Here is a 12,147-nt window from a genome sequence, read left to right on the forward strand (position 1 = left end):
TGTTAATATAAAATGCATTAGCACCATATGAAAGACTCCTCAGACTTTAAACACGTAAAACATAAAGATCAGGAAAATCTCAGTACTCCGAAATTCAGTTCTTTGATTTCTTATCAGTCGGTAATCTTTGTGTAGTCCCAGGAAGGCAAGCAATCATAACTTGAAAGTGCCACTAATGTAACCTGGGTCAAGCTATACCTAGCAGTTTAAGCTTAAGACCTCAATCAACAGCAAATGAGGACATTTCTTCAGCAAAAGAAGAGCAAGTCTTCATCTTCTCTAATGGAAGTTCTTCCAAGAAAATGATAAGCAACTTGATTGCATTAACTTGATTGCATGATCTGAGGTAGTGTATTTTATTATCCTCTTGAAAATTACACCTTAAGTTAAAAATGCATTGGAAAAGGTGTACTTTAAAAAAAAACAAACCATAAAATAATTACTAAAATTACTATAGCCTGCTAAATAAACATGTCAGAGTAGAACTTGAGTTCATTTAAAAGTTAGCTCTTATTTGAAAATTGCTTTATTAGGAGGACAGTAACAAAAGAACCCCTATAGACTGAAAACCAGCTACTGTGATCAGAAATCACACGCCACATCAAGAAATACAGTTTGGTAAAAAAAGAAGTATAAGGCCACGTACTAATAGAATGCTGTTCTAGGAAGCCACATAAGGCACATCTGCACTTGGCTAGCTTTTAATGCATTTTTGTCTTTATTTCTGACTTTTGCTTGTCTTCAACTCAATTTCAACAAAAAGCAACAGAAACAGTAACAGAAAAAGCATCCACAAATGAAGCCTTCAACAAAGGTGAAGTAAAAATATGTCAACTTCATTCATTTAAAAAAAAAATTTTTTTTAGAATTACCCTTTGCCCCATATTTGACATTTCATGCCATTTCTCTACCACAAGATAAATGCATTTCAAACATATGGAAAGTAAAGGCTATATTTTACTCACCAGAATTCAATTACAGTTATGAAGAGTTTCTTTATCCAACATTTTATCCTACAGTTTCTTTTGGCACAGGAAGCCAGGGCAAAATTACCAAAGAGCCTTGAATTGAACAACCTAGAGGTAGCCTAGACACCCTAATTTTTTTCCTCCAGCTCTAGCATTCCCTCCTGAAGAAGAAACAGTACAAGACAACCTCTCAGAAGTCTGCATTTCTGCAGCTACTCTCTGGCCACAAAGCCTGACCTAAGGTAACAGCAGAAAGCAGCGACACTTAAACTCACAGTCCATGGCACAGCCTGGTCCTCCTCCACAAACCCAGACTTGTGATACCCAGAAAGGTGTGTCCTCCTCTGGGAAGTCAGTGCAGTACAGTACAGTACTGTACTGTACCAGCTGATTTGCAGACAGGTTGCTTCCTCCTCCATGGTAGTCCCTGTCCTCAGCAAAGGCAACGGTAAGTACACTCTAAAATCTTTTTTAACATCTCCTTTGCTCTTCCATCTGTCTTTGAAGAAACAGAAGAGAACTAAAAGTCCTCAAACTTGAGTCTTCAAATTACTATAACTCAATTTTGCTATTAACACTATCATCACAGAATAAGACAATGAACAGGAAAGCACTAATATGGAAAAATCACAGAATCATTTTGGTTGGAAAAGACCCTTAAGATAATCAAGTCCAACCATTACTCAGCACTGCCAATTCCACTAAACCACATCACAAGTACCACATCTACACATCTTTTAAATACCTCCAGGGATGGTGACTCCACCACTTTCCTGGGCAGCCTGTTCCAATGCTTGACGACTCTAATTTTTCCTAATATCCAGTCTAAACCTTCTCTGGTGCACCTGGCTATTTCTGCCTGTCCTATCACTTGTTAGTTGGAAGAAGAAATGGACACACCTCACTACAACCTCCTTTCACATTGGTGTAGAGAGAGAAAAGGTCTCCCCTGAGCCTTTCTTTCTTCAGATTAAAGACGCTCAGCCACTCCTCCATAAAACCTGTAAGCAGGTTATGAACAATCAGTTCTGGTTCTTTGCAGAAGATACTTCTGAACTCTCAAGAAGATGAAGGCCTGTTTTCTTATTCATACATCTTCTCAAAAGGTATTTACTGTGCAACCGGTACATCAAAGGTCCGTATGTCTCCACCCCTACAGCCTTTTGGGCACATGAGCCTCTCCACTCCCCAAAGGAGGCACTAACTCACGCTTACTTGGCACTTTCAATAGAAGTCTTCAGCTACAAAGCTGCCTCCAGAGCTGAAGAATGGAGCCAGTACCCTTCCCAGCCTTTTAAAATCAAACTAAGGCAGCCTTTCTGTTAGACTACACACTGCATATATCAAGAAGTTGGCACATAAAACTGGGTTATATGTGTGCATTTTTAAAGGCAACTTATATGATATTTTCCTCAAACATGTCAAAAGTGCCTTAAATAAATAAGGGTTGATTTCTCAAACTTGCACACAAGAATTGAGTAGGCTTCGTTTTGGTTTAATGCTTTCAGGAGGTATTTGCTTTCAGAGCAGCCATAGCATTAGGGCATCTCACCTAGAACACCATCCCCATTGCAACCAGAGAGTTCCAAAACAAAAATTCCAAATTGTTTGCAATTGCTGAAATGTAAATGAGATTTCTACCTTCAACCTTCCAAAGCCTCAACTTTCTGGAGGGAAGTGTCCCAGGAATCGGAAGAACCAAACGTGACCCAAGAGTTGTGTATCACTGAAAACACGAGCTTACTACACTGAAGCAGTTTCCCAAAACTGTACCAGGACCAGTTTTAATTCCTTGGGCCAGGACACAGTCGCTTCTGAAAAGGAATTAAATATCAACACAAAACTTCTCCTCCTTCACCATCATCTTAAAAAACGTATAGCATAATAGGTGTTTAAGCCCTTGTACTGAAAGAGTCTTTGGAGCCCAAACTGTAAAACAGAAAAACAAATCCCTTTCTCAATCCGTAGGTGGATAAGTGAAATAACAGTATCGTAAATAGTTGAAGTTGCAAGAGACCTTTAAAAGTTCTCTAGTCCAACTCTCCTGACATGGGCAGAGACATCTTCAGCTGCATCAGAAACCCCTTCAACCTGACCTTGAATGTTTCCAGGGACGGGACATTTCCCTCCTCTCAGGACAATATGTTCCAGTGTTTCATTACCCTCATTGTAAAAAATTTCTTCCTTCCATCTACTCTAAACTGACATTCAGTTTAAAACCACTGTCTCTTGTTTTATTGCAATAGGCCCTGCTAAAAAGTTTGTCCTCATCTTTCTTTAGGCCCCCTTTAAGGACTGAAAGGCTGCAATGAGTCTCCCCAGAACCTTCTCTTCTCCAAGCTGAACAGCCCCAACTTTATCAGCCTCCAAAACATATCGTAATTAAACCACTGTGTGGATGTATTTAAGAGCTCAGCTTACTTTATAGCAAAACAAGCCACCAAACTGTCTTACCACAATAAGGTTAAGTATTTTCACAATGCATATCACTCCCTTGGTAAACATTAACATGTGTGCTTATATGCACTTAAGCATCAACATGCACATATAGAATTCCAAGTATTTATTACATCGATGAAAATCATTAAGGAGGAATAAGTCTTCCACCAGGTTATGCTTACACAAAGAGATCTTAAGCTCCTTTTCATCAGGACATTTGAATGTTCATTCAGACCTCCATTTGTGGCCAAATGCACTTGGAATGACCTCCTTCCCCCCATCCCTCTCATTGTGAAAGGAACAGAAACACAGACAGCTTCAGCTGTCAGACCACCAATTAGCTCCAGTGCTTAGTGCCCAGATGACAAAACACATTTTCAGGTTGAGAGAAAGTGTTACAGCTGCACAGCTGAATACTTCCCAAAAACTAAGTGACCCGGGTCCAAAACATTCTGCCTGCTGTATGTTTTTAATACTCTTTGAAAAAGCAAAATACAAACCAGATAGAGGGATCAACAGAGAATCAAATTGGAAAAGCACAAGTTTCAGATTCCCGTCTCTTACATAAAGAGGATTTTAACTCCAAAAATCCCCCTTTTAGCATTTAAATAGGCAATCTTATTCCAAAACTAGCAGGAATTCTGTTAGCATCACAGACCCACTGCCACAGTTATTTAATTTATTTTTTTTTATCTGAGAAAACTAATGGAATACTTACCACGAATGGAAAAAACTCTGGTGGTTACAGATGTTCAGATAAAGAAGTCACAGTTCAGAATGTCCAAACACAAATTACACTGGAAAAGCTAAAACTTTGGAGTCCATCTGGTAAGAACCTTTATTCCCACACTATGTTAAATTAGGTAGAGCTGAAATAAGTAACCCTTGCAATATGTTCCAAGAAAATTTTTCTATTTTAAGAAAAATTACATTATATAGAACTAAATATGTAAAAGCTTATACATTTTTCTAGGATAAACAGGAGGCTGATTAATGCATACAGGAACTGTGTTATGGCTCTAAATCTATAAAACTAAATTTTCTTTAATAACCTAAGTAACATCTGACCAGGTGTCTGTTCTTAAAGCTATGAACTTATCGTGAAGCATATTGCTAGACCTGAAGTTTATTACAAGAATGCTTCCAGTAAAACCAGGAGCACATGATAGTGTAATTGCACACCCTGGAACGTAATACCACACTTAAAAAATGGTTATTTTAATGATTACGCTAACGAGTTCTGAACTTCCAACCCACGTGCATACAGTTTCATAATTACACAGCTTGAAATCCTCATCAGCAAATCCAAATGCTCCTGAAATCCAAATCATTTTATAATCTTGAATAATGCATGGCACCTCTGCAGCAAGGAATTAAAACAAATTTCATAAAAATGCAAAGCTTCATAATCTGTATTCTAAAAGAAACTGCATTACTGAAATAAAGTGTTGCTTAGTAAGTACTAATGATAGTGATTTTTTGCCCCCTTCCCCTGGTACTCACAGTTCAGATCCCACTTCAAAAATAAACAGACTAACTCCTACCAAAATATCCTCATATATATATATATATGGTGGCTCACAGCACACCCTACTACACAAGAGTGAAATCAGACATCTGTTTCCTAAACAAGCACTGGCTCAAAATGGCATGAAACTTTTTGTTCCTGAAAAGTGTGAAAACATTTTTTTTTTTAAATCAGCTGCAGCTTAACTGGTTTGCATACTATTTTGCCAATAACAAAAACAAAACTCCAACTTAGTTCATCCAAGGGCCAGCAAATCAAGGCCTACAGTTTTCCTGTAAGAATGTCCCCATCCCCAATGTCTTTGTTTGTTTGTTTGTTTTTAAGCTATTGGTAAACCCTAGATAAACTCAATGGAAGTTTTTAGCAAGCATTGGTGCTGTCCTTTTGAACAAGTTAAACAGCCTGTAACTCAAGATGACAGGAAAAGCCATAATCACAGTCAATGCAAAATCATAGAATCACAGAATGGTTTGGGTTTGAAGAGACCTTAAAGACCATCTAGTTCCAATCCCCCTGCCAAGCAGGGATACCTTTCACTAGACCAGGTTGCTCAAAGGCCCATCCAACACGACCTTAAACACTGCTAGGGATGGTGCATCCACAACTTCTCTGGGTAACCAGTTCCAGTGCCTCACCATCCTCACAGTAAAGAATTTCTTCCTGATATCTAATCTAAGCGTCTCCTCTTTCAGTTTAGAACTATTCCCCCTTGTCCTATCACTATCTGTCCATGTAAAAAGTCGCTCTCCCTTGTTTTTACAGGCTTCCTTTAGGTACTGGAGGCTGCAGTGAGGTCTCTTTGGAACCTTCTCTTCTCCAGGCTAAACAAGAGCAACCTTCTCACCCTGTGTTCATAGAACAGTTGTTCCATCCCTCTAACCACCTTTGTGGTCCTCCTCTGAATCCTCTCCATTACAGGTCCACATCTTTCTTGTGCTGAGGAATCCTGACCTGAAAGCAGTATTCCAGATGGGGTCTCATGAGAGCAGAGTAGAGAGAGAGAAACAGCTCACTCAACCTGCTGGCAACGCTTCCTTTGACGCAGCCCGAAAGGACAGATACCCTGTCTTGTTCTTGGGACTTTCCTATGTCTCACATCTCCATATTTTAAGGTGTAAAAAGAGCAAAGGTAGCATTTAAAATATGGCCTTTCTAATACTTCCCTTCCTTGTAGACACATGATGCAGACCTCATTATCAGATACCTGAAGAGCTTCTAGTGGGACTCCCTTGGTAGAACAGAAGTTTCATGGAGGTTTTATTCACAATTCTGTCTAGTCTTTATAAATGTAATACTCAGAACTAGCTATAAATATTTAAGTAAACAAATACTGTCAGCAACAACAATTTCATATCCTAATAACTCTGATTATTGGAAATTACAACTGAAACTTATTACAAGGTATATATACAAGGAAGAAACAGAGTACTCTAAATGTAACAAAGACAATAAGACTGTATTATACTTTTGGAGGTTGTAAACATGTTATTCAGAATAGAAGTAGTTAAATCCATTTTCATTTTGACCAATTTAGGGTTTGAAAGAAGAATGCATTATTTGTTATCCTTTTGCTAATAAAATTTTAAGATTGCTGCTTTTCTGTAGGCTCTCATTACTGAAACCACAAAATATGAATACAAAACCAGAAGCAGTAAGGAAGAGTCACAGAGAGAAATAGCTGCACATATTCTGGCAGAGATACTAACCACAACCTACAAATTATAGGAGGGGTAGGAAAAAACAAACAAACAAACAAAAAAAACAAGTAAACAAAAAACCAAACAGGTTAAAACCAAATCAAAGAACATTAGCCCTTACATACTTGTTTTGCCAAATTTTTGCAATTTCATTTTCCTCATCTTGAGCATATCAGGCTTTTTGATCTCATTAGCAGTAAGGAACTAAACATCAAAATTGGCTGCCTCTGGACACCAGTTTTTCAAACAAGGCATTCAATCTTCTGAAGTGTAACCAAGACTATGCCAGAAGCACTAAGTCTCAAAAGCCTGAAGCCTGTATTTGGTGCCACCAGCCTGACAGTCAGTAAAAGCACACACATTAAAACAATAACTTGGTCATGGTATTAATCAACTAAATGTAAAACTGAGTGCCAAAACTCTAGTCCAGAGCAATATGAACCACCTTAGAAAGAAGAAAAGCTGTAATTTTTTCTTCTCTGATGCATGTCTTTTTGAGGCACATTTTATGAATGACACAGAGCATCCAAGTTCTAACACACCACTTCAAACTATTCTGTGTCTATTGCACACTTCAAATGCTACCTCCCCATTACATAAAACATTATTAAACCGCTTTCTGTGCTACCAGAGAACTCTCACATTCTCATAAAAAAGGGATTTTTTTTTTTTTAAACTTCTCCAGGGGAAAGCTGACTCAGATGCAACAACATGGAAAGGACTCTACATAAGAAACCCACTGTAGCATATACTTCAGTAGGTAAAAATTCTCAGCTGTAATGAAGTCTTACATTTCTTGCTATGTTTTTCCCAAACAAGTATAATATACTATTGCATAACAAACTGAAGAATAAAAAAAGCTCTATTCTGGCACTCCAGTTATCAGAAAGTTACAAAACCCTAGAAATCTAGAGTTTGAACAACATTTCTCTAACTTAAGTACGCATTACTTGCATGGATCATGTATTTGGGAATCAAACCACACAACAAAAAGATCTGTAAAGCGTGACGTTTTCCAGCTCTGTTGACACATTGGAAGGTAACTTAAACAAACCAGCATAGAGGCCTCTACCACTGACTTGCAGGGGAAGCTTTAAAGCACCAAACTGTAACTCCGCATGAAGAGAAATTCCCTCAGAATACTACAGCCCTTCATTTATTTTTCAAACTACCAAGATATTTCTGCCCCTTTTCATCCTGACTTAATTTTGCCATTTTTCAACTCGATGCAGAAATTTTCATTATCACCTCCTACTCTTCAGTCACAGTTTTTGTACTTACCTAAAGGTTACTTCAGCTCTGATTTCCTTCTCCATTTCATGAGGAATTTGATGAATACAACAGAAGCTGTTTGAAGGTGGAATTAGCTCAGTGTAATTTAAATACACATTGCACATTAGAGTGTGCAATCACTTTCACAGTCAAAATGACTACCCTGAAGGTCTACTCAGGTCAGAAAATAACTGCTCTCTAAGTGCTAATCCCAGTCAGCCCTTACTCCCAGTGACTAACCTGCCTGGAGAAAACAGAAAAGTCCAGAATCCACTGACAGAAAACATGCCTGTCATGTACCTGGAAAGACATTTCCTTTGTATAATTACATCAGTCTTGAAGTTCACACCTACTTCATTTTTATTGCTTTGCTGAAACAACTTCTCCAAACCAGTCTCACACTCAAAATACCGTCAGTGAAACAAAAGTTACCTGTAAAGTCCTCTGTATGAAGTAAGGCTTCAAAGAGTTACTTAGGATCCTCTACAAAAACTTCAGCCAGATCTTGAGCTTATAACCAGGAACATGCACGGACCCAATAACCATTTTGAACAGGCAGCAGCTGATTTCTCTAACATCTGCAGACCACCCAGGAGACACGTGTTCTCGATATTGTATTTCTGCTCACAGTGAACTGAGATGAAAGAACTCAATGATTGTGCTGTTTAATATTTCATTAAATGCTTAGCTAAAATAGGTATCTGAACTATACTTAATTCATACCATTTACTTGATATCATCATTACAAACATTTAAATGACAGTTACAGTCACTACAAATCTTGAAACAGTGTCACTGTTTCAGCATTTCAGTGATGTTGCTTCGTGTCCTTCAAAAGCTTCTGCTGCTGTTAAAAAACACAAGTCACCTATATTTAACAAAGGAGATTCCCAATCAAACACTGGTTTCTAAGATCATGTTGGCATCCAGCTATTTCAGTGTCAGCACAGTGCCCATCACACTCAGCCTTTTTTTTTTTCCTTCCACTCCTTAAAAAACCTCACACCACAACCCCCCTCCCACTATTAGCAGTGAAACTGCAAAAAGTCTGGAGAGGTTAAACCTACACCACCTTCTAGGATGACAAGCCTACATCTTTTGCCAGCAGTACTGATCAGGAAATGTATCTTTACACAAATGTTCAGCAGCTTTGAAGGTCGAATTGTAACTACTGAAATACTGCCCTTGCAAGCACAGCCTTACAAAACAATACCCAAAAAAACCCACAAAACAACAAACAACAACAACAAAAAACAAACAGTACACCACAAAAGCAAAAAACAAAAACCAACAAAACAAAACCAAAGAAACAAACCAGAAAAAAGTCCCAAAATAAAAACAAAACAACCTGAACAAACAAAAACCACTCAGCACCCCGACAGCAGACCATCACCTACTTCAGAAGGGCTCTGCTGATAAAGGCATACCCATAAACATATTTTGTTTGTATTTAATTCTGTCAAAATATGAACATATATATGCATAAGAAGTTTGACAGAAAGCATACTTTCCCAGTAGACTTCTATGTGTATTCAGAAAGCAGAACTATTCTGATCTAGGAAACTTTTCCTATAAGCTAAGCAAGTTTCAGCTTAACACAGGCCTTCATGACATACTTTTAGTCTCCCAAGGAGTTTATGAGTATTTAAAAAACAAAAATCAGAAGGAATCTAGATGGTACATTAAGTTTATGCCTTTAAGACATGTACCAAGCAGAGTAGTATGAAGGGAAATATTTTGTACTCCATCTTTTGCACAGCTAAGATACTTTCTCAGGACATTTTCTTCCTCAAGAAAAGTCATTTCAAGTGGAAGATCCGTTAAGAGCAGCTTACGAAGAGGACTCCATTTATAGCTTCAACACATTAGAATAAGACAATTTAAACAGCATGTTTTTATTCAACTGACAAAATATGGGGGTTTTAATTAATCCATCATTCAGATTATTGGGACACGAACCAATTGCTAGACAACCCAGTGAAAACAAACTATTTTAAAGCTATTCTACAAAACTATGTCAACTACCTTTGACACACAATTCAGGCCACAAGTTATTGTTGAAGCAGTAGCAGCAAGAGGGACTCTCAGCAAACAGAATTTCCAAAGCATTTTCACATGACACCTTACCAAGCAAATATAATACTATTGTAGACCTGTTTTATATGCAAACAAAGCAAGCCACCCTCTCCAGCACGCTTAACTGCGCATTGACAACTATCAATATCATCCACTGCACTGCCTATTTGCTGAACTCTGATTAATTTTGAGTTCAAGAGGAAGTCATGAAGTTAACATAGGCAGACCTCAAAACTGCTGCCACTCCCAGTAATGGGCATTACACATCCCAGTGCCATCATTTCAGTGTTGGAAACCAACCATTTATTCCATCTTTTTGTTCCCTCTCAGTTGTTCACTAACCCACCACAGCACTTGCTGTTTACCTCATGAGTAGTTGTGCCTCCTGAATTCAGTCTATTGTTAAGGACTGTCAAAAGCTTTTGAAATTCCAAACAAATTATATCTGATATTGCTCTCACTGTTTTGTTGTCACAGTGAAATAAATCAATAGATTACAAGGACATTTTCCTCTGAAGAAACTGTGTTAATTTACTGCTATCAAAGTACAATCTAGAGTAGATTATATTCCTTTAAAAAAGCATCAGCTTTCCTCTGCCAATGAAGAAGATCCAGATGGTCAGCAATGCCAAACACACCTTTCGTTAAAGGCACTGAGGTTAAGTGCAATGATTATTTTTATAGAGAGTGACTGATTTAATGGGAAACTACATTACTGGCTTGGATGCACAGGAAAGGATGACAAGGACAAGAGAGTAACAAAGCTGTGGCCTATTCGTTTATCACACATACAGATAATCATAACCAAAGACAAGCAGTGCACAGATAAATGTACCAAAAATTCCTTCATCTATGCAGGGACTTTAAACAAGATTGCAGGTCAGTTTGACCTGAATATCTCCTCCCCTCTTTTGAAAAGTTTAAAGATCCCCTAGACGAGATTCTCAGTGTGAAATAACACTGGTGAAGGCTCAGAGGCCAACAGGACACAATAAAACTATCAAAACTACTTGTAAGCCTTTTATGGGCCTGGTTCTTTGTTATCAGATCATACCAAACCTCATCAGTAGGTAGCATGGACAGCTCCTTACACACGCTGTGGCACAATTCCACTCTCAAATGAAAGCATTCTTCAATCTCTCAAACCAGTAGATCCCTTACATCATTCTCCTCTTAATCAAAAAATCCGATTTGTCACTGCAGCTGCTGCTGTTCAGCAAGTCTTTCTTATCCCTGTCTCACCAAGCCATTCTGAAGAAGACAAGATGACAGTGATGCATCACATGTAACTGAGACATCACAGGGAGAAGCTGAGGAGTTTGCTATATTCCTAAAACACCTCAGACCACTTCAGAGAGTAAGATCCCAGTTTTCCAGTGGGTTTTCCTCAAGGCAGCTTCAGAAGCAGTCTCACCTAGCACTGTTATAACCGAAGAAGCTTAAACCTACAGCTGTGTGTGAACTAAAAGCTTCATCAGCAACACAAACTCAACCAGTGACACCCACCAGCAAGGTATAGCAAAGGCTCTGGCCACTAGTTAAAAACGGGATTGCATAGCAAATACTCTGAAAATTAATGCTCATCAGTACTTCAAATAGAGAAAATCCTGGGTGGTTGTGCTAATTTTCATGAACTGGTGAGACCAGTAATGCACTTCCCTTTGATGCGATAACTCATTTTATGAAATCTTATGCTTATGGTCTTATCCTTAATACACAGCAGTGTCAAATTCAGAACCCAGTCTTTTAGACTCCAAACACTCCTGGGAAAAAAAGTCCTATGGTGTTTTAAGTTTACTTTTAGTAAACATGGATGAACAAGAAACACAAGTATGACAAAAAGTAGATCCATTGTTTTTCAGAATTCCCACACAAACCACTACAAAATGACAGTGAAGTACACCTTAGACAATTTTCTAAGGTACTGAGAAACAGCATCCCGTTAATCATAAGCAAAATGCTGCACTTTGCATTCATTGAACAGCATACAAAACTAGCAATTCTGTTTGCAATATAGAGAATTATTTTTTAAGTCATAAAGCATCCAGCACTTCAAATAGACAAAGCTATTTGTCTAAAAGCACAGGCATATCCCATATTTGGATCTTAAGTTTCAAGCCACTAGATATTTTTCCTCTGATTTTATGAAGAAAATAAAAAGAATCAG

General features: G+C 38.1%; 1 protein-coding gene across 1 annotated transcript in view; it reads right to left on the reverse strand.

The window, feature by feature from the left end:
• PARD3B (par-3 family cell polarity regulator beta) overlaps positions 1-12,147 on the reverse strand; it is a 398,190-nt gene that overhangs the window by 359,929 nt on the left and 26,114 nt on the right. The gene's annotated exons all lie outside the window — the stretch shown is intronic.

The sequence above is a fragment of the Corapipo altera genome, unplaced genomic scaffold, assembly GCF_003945725.1.
Source record: "Corapipo altera isolate COAL_440 unplaced genomic scaffold, ASM394572v1 45, whole genome shotgun sequence".
In the NCBI taxonomy this organism is placed as follows: domain Eukaryota; kingdom Metazoa; phylum Chordata; class Aves; order Passeriformes; family Pipridae; genus Corapipo; species Corapipo altera.